The sequence below is a fragment of the Chenopodium album genome, chromosome 18, assembly GCF_948465745.1.
Source record: "Chenopodium album chromosome 18, dcCheAlbu1.1, whole genome shotgun sequence".
Taxonomy (NCBI): Eukaryota; Viridiplantae; Streptophyta; class Magnoliopsida; order Caryophyllales; family Amaranthaceae; genus Chenopodium; species Chenopodium album.
In genome coordinates, this window is record NC_137851.1 from 7,890,171 (window position 1) to 7,899,032 (window position 8,862).

The window sequence follows — 8,862 nt, forward strand, 5'->3', positions numbered from 1 at the left end:
CTGTGGAGCAGGTGTTATATGTCAGTCTCCTGAGGGAGATAAGTTTGAGTATGTTCTAAGATTCCAGTTTCAAGCCTCTAATAATGAGGCCGAGTACGAAGCCCTCTTGGCCGGCCTTAGAATGTGTAAGGCGGCAGGAGCGACAAAAATTGATGTATGCTCGGACTCCCTACTTGTAGTCGGCCAGGTGAATGGAGACTTCGAGGCGAGGGAGCCGGCCATGATAAAGTACTTGAAGATTGTAAAAGAGGAGGCTAAGAGCCTAGATCATTTTACTCTAGAGCAGGTCCTTCGTTCGTCCAATCATCAAGCGGACGCCCTCTCTAAGTTAACATCCTCAGCATCATGTGATACTCCCAGGTCAGTGTTTTGGGAAGTAAAAGAAAAGAGGAGTATTGACGCTGAACCAGTACACGCCATTGATAGAAGCTCCACTTGGATGGACGGGATCATATCTTACCTAAAGGACGGATTACTCCCGGCCGATCCTAAAGAGAGCTGGATGATGAAAAAGAGAGCGGCCCGGTTTGAAATTAAGCAAGGAGAGTTGTTCAAAAAGGCATTTGTAAAGCCGTACCTGAAATGCATCACTCCTGAGAGAGGGAATGATGTCTTGGATGATCTTCACCAGGGGCAGTGCGGTTCTCACATTGGAGGACGAGCTTTGGCTGAAAAGGCTGCCCGCCTGGGTTACTACTGGCCGAGCTTAAAGTCGGACGCAATGGAAATGGTAAAGAAGTGTGACAAGTGCCAGAAGTTCGCAACATTAATTCACCGACCCGCCAACAGTCTTTCGGCCATCAGTAGTCCGCTCGCCTTTGCCAAATGGGGGATGGACATTTTAGGACCGTACACATCAGCGTCCGGCCAGAGGCGGTATGTGTTTGTAGCAGTAGACTAATTCACAAAATGGGTAGAGGCCGAGGCCGTCCAGGGCATCAAATGGACGGATGTTTCCGCTTTCATATGGAAGAGTATCATTACACGCTTTGGCGTTCCTCAGTCTATGGTGTTTGACAACGGACCCTAGTTCGAAACGCCTCAAATCAAAGAGTGGTTGGAAGACCAAGGCATAGCTCATTACTTTTCTTCAGTCGGCCGTCCACAAGCAAATGGTAAAGTAGAGGCATACAACAAATTGATCTCCAATGGAATTAAGCGCAAGCTTGAAAGAGCAGGCGGCTTATGGGCTGATGAGTTAGTCAATGTGTTGTGGTCCATACGAACCACGGCCAAGAGTTCCACAGGAGAAACTCCCTTCTTCTTAGTCTATGGTGCCGAGGCGGTCCTTCCAATTGAAATGTATGAGCCCACCCTTAGGGTGATGCTATATGATGAAGCGGCTAATTGTGAAGCCATGAAGACCGCCCTAGACTTCCTTCCTGAAGCTAGGGGCAACGCGGCGCTTAGACACGAAATCTATCGTCTACGGATGACAAGGGCATTCAATCGCCGAGTGTCAAAGCGGCCGATAAAGTTGGGAGATCTGGTCCTAAGGAAGATGGAGGCTGTGGGACGAGCAAATGAGGATGGCAAGCTGACCCCAAATTGGGAAGGGCCGTATCGAGTCAGGGAAGAGGTCCGAGATGGGACTTATCGTCTCGAAGCCATGAACGGCCGACCCATCCCGCGTACATGGAACACTGACAATCTGAAGAGATATTATGTTTAAGTACTTAGCCAAAAGCTGTGTATACAGCTAGGTCTGTTGACCGAGCAATGTAAGCCGTACGGCCCCAACAATGTAATTTTGACAAAATTCATGAGAAGTCGAACATTGTTATAATTATTTTTCCATTTAATTTATGCCTATTTGCACAGTCATAACTTATACGGATAGGCTACGTGAAATTTGCGAGTAGGTTGCTTGCAACATAGCAACCCGGTCGCAGAACTAAAGTAAATCAAATAAAATAAGAACGGGCAACTTGATCCCGAGTCATATGAATACGCCCGCCCTTAATTAAGGCGGACGGAAAAGGTAAGGTACCCTGTGAAACCCATATAATGGGGCAAGGGCATACCTAGGCATTCCAGCCCAGCCGAACATGAAAATTTTAAGTTGAGATCATACTTGGAATTTTCTGAGTGCGTCCGAGCGATAGTTTCAACGGACAAACTCACATAAAGCCAATTGAACGGCCAATTAATGTGTTGATTTGGCGTACCACCTAGTCCAAGGGCAATCATTATTATGATTTGATTAACTTGGTAGAAGTCATACCACCTAAGGTATAAATTCTACCAAGTCAATCAAACCACCCAAAGTATGGACTAGGCGAACGCCGAATAAAGGGGCATACCCCCTAATTGTACGAAGATACAAAAATACACGTACATAAAATCGCTCAAACGTGAAAAAATATGCCTACGAAAATGCAAAAACTTAAGTGTAAAATTTGCAAAGTATGAAGCAAAACCTGAAAGCTGAATTAATAAAAGGACCGCTCAAAAGGCGGTAAAATATCTTACGTAAAATCGCTTGAAAAGGACGTTGAAAAAGTCATGAAAAATATACATAAATAGAACTTAAAGACAGAAAAAGCTGAAAGTCAGGGGGCGGCCGGGGTCGAAGCTGGGATGGGATCCTAAGAAGCTGCAGGAGAAGCGTCCTCAGCTGGCACCTCTTTGCTCTCCGCTTCACCATCATGGTCGGCCGACACTTCATTTTCCTCATCCTCTGAGGTTGTTGGTGTGGCGTCCAGCTCTGGAGAATGCTGTCCAGCCTTCTTAGCTTCTTCCCTGAGGCAGACGAAGTTGAGGCGCTTAGTGAAGCGCTCTTGAAAATAGGCAGCCTCCCCTTCGTCCACCATGAGCTCGAACGCCTCAAAGAAGTGGCTCTTCAGCCTATCCTCAGTGTTTTGCTCAATGCGAACGACCTTGTCTACGCTAGGGGCCCGAGGCCTCTTCAGCTGGAGAGTCAAATCCTCAACAGACTTCTTCAAGGTCTCCACCTCGGCCCTAAGTGCGTCCGCCTCGTCCAGGGATTCTTTCAAATGCTTCTGGGCCAAGGACACCTCACTTCTGAGCTTCTCTGAAGCCTCAAATCCCTCCTTCCAGCGTTGGCCGTCCAAGAGGGCCTGATCCCTCTCCTGCCTCATAGTGTCCCTGAATAAGGCCTCTTGTTCGAGGGCCTTACCCAGTTTCACCAGATCCTCTACCGGCCTGTCGCGCTGCCTTGTCGGACAGCGCGTTGATTTGGGTATCAAAATATTGGCGCTGGATGGCCGCTTCCCCAGTAACAGCATCCTGGGCCTTCTAGACATTTTCCCAAGCGCGCTTCAGCCTTTCGTTTTCTTTTTCCTTCCATTCAAGAAAGGCGGTCAGCCGCAAGAAAAGCTGCGCACAAGAAAAACAAGGTAAATGTGTTAGCAAAGTAAGAGTGAAAAAAAAAATTGACTAAGTGCATTTGAGGGGAAAAGTTACCTCAGCGCTGCAATTAATCATGGGGCCGAGGAAGCCCTCATGTATCCCCCGCAGCTTATCTCGCTGCTCAGCAGGGACGGCCCGGGCCATGTCTTCCCGCATAGCCTTTCTGTCCGCCCCAGTAAGGGACTGGCCGGGCGTCTTCATGTATAGCTCCTCTGCAATATCTGTATGCGAACGCAAAAAGTTTAATGTAAGCTCAGTAAAAAAGAGAAGATACAAAATAAAAAATCCAAAGTTACTTGGACTGACCGTCAGAGAAGCTTGGAGGGGAAGGAAGGTTGAAAGTGAATGGCGGGGGCGGCGCAGGCTCGTTATCCTCTTCCCCCGTCCGGCCAGGCTGATCGCCGGCCGACTGACTGGCATCAAGCCAATCAGATTCATTGACTCTTTGGGCGGGCGGAGTCACTTCTGGCCCGGTCGGTTTTGCCGGGGTCGACTTACCCCTATCATCCGACTTCTCGGACCTAACATGACCCGGCATGGCGGCCGTATCTATGGACTTGGAGGCCCCGCTATCACTCAGCCGGGGTTGTTCTCCTTTTGACTGCTTAGAGGCAGTCCGTGACGTCGTCTTGGCCGCAGAAGTGGAAGTGGTCTTGGACACGACCGTCTTCCTTTGTTTGGATGCCTTGCCGTCTTGGTCCGTCTTGGACGCAGGGGACAACTGCTTCCGTTTGGACCGAGGGGTTGGAGTGGCCAGCTGTAGAGGCAAAAGTTAGTAAAAAGAAAGCAAGATAATATAATTTATGGGTCGTGCCAAGTTAGGAAGAAGATCTCTTCCGTAATACATATGCGAACGAATTGATGGGTCGTGCCAAGTTAGGAAGAAGATCTCTTCCGTAATACATACGCGGACGAAAAGAAGAAATCAAGAAGGGTTTACTTACTCCTTTAGATTGCTCGTACAACTTCTAGCGAGCCTTGTACCGAGCCAAGTCAATCTCGGTCATGTTGACCTCCCCTTTCTGCTCTGGGTCAAGCATCTTGTACGCCTCAGCTGAAAGAGAAGGAAAAAGGGTTAGAAAATTCTTCAAGTTTAAATAATCTGTGTATGTGTAAGAATATGTGTCCATGCGTCCACCTTGGGGCAGGTTCTTGTACAGGCCATAGGCGGACATAAATGTGGGATCACGCAGCCAGCTGGATAAAGGGACCCAGTTACTTGGAACGCGCCCAGTTTTGCCATTCCTTTTCTTCCGCTTGACTTTGAAATATTCAAGCTGGTACTCCTGGCTGGGGTGGACGGGTGGCTTATCAGGCTTGAGGTCCCCGCGTCCAATTTGAATTGGCTCAGCATTGAACCGATTCATCCGCAAGTTGAATTCAACATCCTTGGTTTTGATGCGGTAGAATCGGTGCTTCCAGTCACGCCACTTAGAGACGCGGTCCACCACCATCATGTAGTCTCTAGTGGTGCTCAAGATGAACTCGCCGTCCGTATCCGCGTCCAGCTTAGTCAGTGAGTGCATCTCACAGAAAACTGCGAAGTCCGGCTTGAAGCCTTTGCAGATGCACGTCACTAAGTACCCAAAAATATTCAACCAGCTGTTTGACATCAGCTGGAAGAGGGCTATGTCATACTCGTCCAAGAGGATATAGGGGGAAGCGCAGTCCAACGTATAAGGCCGCCAGGTAGACGCTATAGGATCTTTGGCGCGGCCTCTCTTCTTCCCAAGCGGCCAAAGTGCGGGACTTCCTTGGAGGCTGGATCTCAAATCCCTCCCCAAGGTGGAGGAATGCCTTGTATTCCTCAAATTTGTAGTTCAGGTAGCCCAAGGCTGTGCTACCCACCGTACAGGAGAACGGATCATTGACGTTGTCAATATTGGCAACATCCTCCTCGTTCACCTCTTCACCCTCAGCGGCCGCCGCGTTGCCCTCGGCCGCATTCTCAATCTCATCCTCATCTCGCTGAAGAACGCTCCCAAACTCGGAAGACAGCACTTTGTCCAGATCGGCTGCCTCTGCTGAGCTGCGGCTCCTAGAACTATGGCCGCCTCGGGGAGAGACAATATCTTCAAGAGGCCTTTTGCCTTTATCTTTGGCACCGGCCGCCTGACTTCCCGTAGGAGGTGCTCTGTGAGGGGGTAGGTCGAACGGTTCATTAATTGAAACCCCCGTTCTTGGTTTGTTCGACCAGCTATATCGGAGATAGAGTTCTGAGGGGGTGGGGACGAACGTATTAGCGTCCGCTCGAGAAGAAGAAGGAGGCCCTTCACAGAGTAGCAACTCGGCCCCATCCATGACCGAGCTGGCATATTGGGGGAACCTCAACCCCGGAGTTCGCCCGGACGTTCCCCCCGCAGTAGAAGCGCCTTGAGTTCTTTGGCGCTCCTCGAACGAGGAAGTTACTTCCACGACCGAGCAGTAAGTGCCCGTGGAAGCGGTCGTAGGAGTGGTAGAAGGGGTCTCTAAGTCAGCATTATTGGGGTCATAGGGAGGCCTAGGATGTACCAGACTTCCGTCTAGATTTCTGGCCGCATGACAATCGTGCGTTTGCATTGTCCATGCCATGTTCGACTGTAGGGACAGAGAAGAATGGGTGGATGTGAGTTGGTACGCACTAGAAATGGACCCACTCCAAGAAGGAGACAACTCATCTCCGTCCACTCTAGACTCCTCAGTCCCAGGCGAACGGCCGGCCTCATGAGGAGAAACGGACGAAGCCGAGTGTTGAGCCAACTTTTAAATAAACAAAGAAATAAAAATGCAAGGAAAAGAAAACAGGCGGCCTACCTCTGTATGTGTTGAAAACTTGGAAGCCTTGAAGATTGATCGGAAAACTCAACAAATGTTCCCGGAAAACTCAAACGCACGGCGGAGCTCTTGAAGATTCAAAGGAAAACACACTTTCTCTCTCTAGAAGCTCTGACTTCTCTCTAGAAAATGTAAAGTTCCAAAGTGCCAAAATAAAGTCAAACCTCTTGTATATATAGGGAAAATTTATGAGGGTAAGATAGTAAATTCATCTTTCCCGCCTAACACAGCTGAACGATTACAATTTAAAAATGTGACCTAGAATTTGGAGGGACAAGGAGCAACTCCGTTAAATTAGGCGGAAAAGAAGGTGACCTAATAAACAGCGCGTCCAAAGGGAAGTTGGCAGAACTAAAGCTCTTTCCGCAATGGCAAGACGACCGCATCTCCCAAAAGCAAGACGGCCTATCTTCGTCCAGGGAAGTTGGCAGAGCTAGAGTTCTCTTCGCAATGGCAAGACGGCCGCATCTCCCAAAAGCAAGACGGCCTATCTTCGTCCGCGCCATTTGTATAGACAGACGTTCGCTCTAAAATTGTCAGTCGGACAAAAAACTGCCAAAACCATAATACACTTGTACGCACCAAGGCTATTTGAGGTCAGAGGAGTCGGCCTGTAAGCGTACGAGCCACCCCCTCTGAGGGGCAAATGTTGTGGGTAAAAATACCCCGTATACATGGACCAATCCCATAGTGACACGTGGCCCAGTTATAGGGTGACACGTGTCACCACGGGAAGATGCCACGTAATCTAGAGCCCTTAAGGTCGCAGGCCAGTCTCGTCACGACACGTGGCCCAGTCAGAGGGTGACACGTGTCGTCATGAGAAGATGTCATGTGTTAAGGGCATTTGTTCCCTTAATAAACAACATGCCAGAAAACCCTAACAACGTCAGGGCCCAAATCCCGAGAGATATCAATAAAAGCCGCAAAACGGCACCCTCAGGGTAGCACTAGACATTCACTGATTGCACCGCCAATCACGTCACGCAAATCTAGGGTATAAACCCTAGAGAGGGGCATGAGTCCCACCCCTATAAATACCCCAATCATTTATGATGGGAGGGGATCAAGACATTTACAAACAACAGAGCATTAAATAGCTCCACCTTATCTCTACTTTCTCTCTCTAGCCTTTTCCGTTCTGATCACTGACTTGATCGTCGGAGGCGAATATTCCGTTGATCGGAATATTCGTTGTTTTGCAGGTTGGACCGTCTCGTTGCCTGAAGAGCGTGACCAGTATCCCAGGAAATCCAAAAAACACTCGAAACAATAATATGTTGTCATAAATTTTCGTGGTAGGCCCGGTGAATGAAATCGGTGCAAGTTGTAAACCGGTAACTTGTCTTAGTCCAAGTACACTTATCATATCCACAAGGTTATCTAGTATCAAATTATCTATCTAGTTTGTTAATTTGCTTGGTTGTTGTCCTTCCGAACGAGTTTATATAGATAAGACTTTTGAGCTCTAGCTTAATCCTCATCAATCCATAATTTCGCGGCAGCCCTTGTTTTTGTATTAATCATTGGCTCAAATACTCTTGATCTTTCCACGATCATTCAAGGCTAAGCAGCAACAACAAAAGATGTTCGTCATCCTAGTAGTAAGACATGGAAGAAAACTTTGGAAGAAGAAATCGAAATTTTAATTGATGCATTACCTATACTCGATAAAAGATTGAAGGACGATGATGACCTACCACCCGAGACTATTGCAAATCCACCACCTACTTTAAATGCTGAAATGTTTTACTAGGAATACAACAGTGCCATACTTGGGGGATAAATAATCTTACTGCTCAGCAGAAACTTAGAAAGATTGGTACAACAACTATGCATACCCCATCTACCAGTACTGCTGCGGTGTTGCCATTCGCGGCTATCCAAATTGCAATTACTTGGTTGTTCCCTCGCCTTTGCCGCTCACTGGCTATGGCCGTAGCAGCAGTAAGAGAAACCCACCCTTAGGCAAGAGCTGGCTATTCATATTCCTATTTTAATAATGTCTATGTATGTTAGTATAACAAGAACCTATTTTTAAGGGTTTTTTATTAAAAAAAAAAAAAAATTGTAATTTATTTATTTTTTTAAAAAAAATGTGTTAAATCGTTTATAAAATGAGAGATATGTTTAAATTAGCAAAACTTGATCCGGTGGGAAAGTTTGTGTTTCAGGATCAAACGCCACCCGAGATACTTAAAAATTGTATGTTGATATAACAACAAATCTAATTATTCCGTGGGCAACAAGAATTCTTTTTTTTTTCCCCTTATTTTCATTTTTATTAACCTAGCTTCAAAAAAGTACCCTTCAAAAATATTTATTTTCTTAATATTATTCTTAAATTAAACTATTACTGTAGCTTCCAATCAACGAAACTAATTTTCTTTGAGCTTTAACTCTATAAGGGTTTTCTCTCCAAATATTGTTGTTAAGTATTAAAGTGGAGAAATGACGATCTACCTCAATATGCTTCGTACGTTCATGAAATACCAGGTTCTTAGCTATATGCAAGGCTGACTGACTATCACAAAACAATTTTATAGGCTTTCAATGATTGACACCAAGAACAAACAACTGTTTCAACCATTTAAATTCACGAGCACTACTAAAATTTGGCCAAATTGCGACCGTCTCTGAAGGTCGTTGAAAATAGCAAAATCGGTCGCTGAAAAT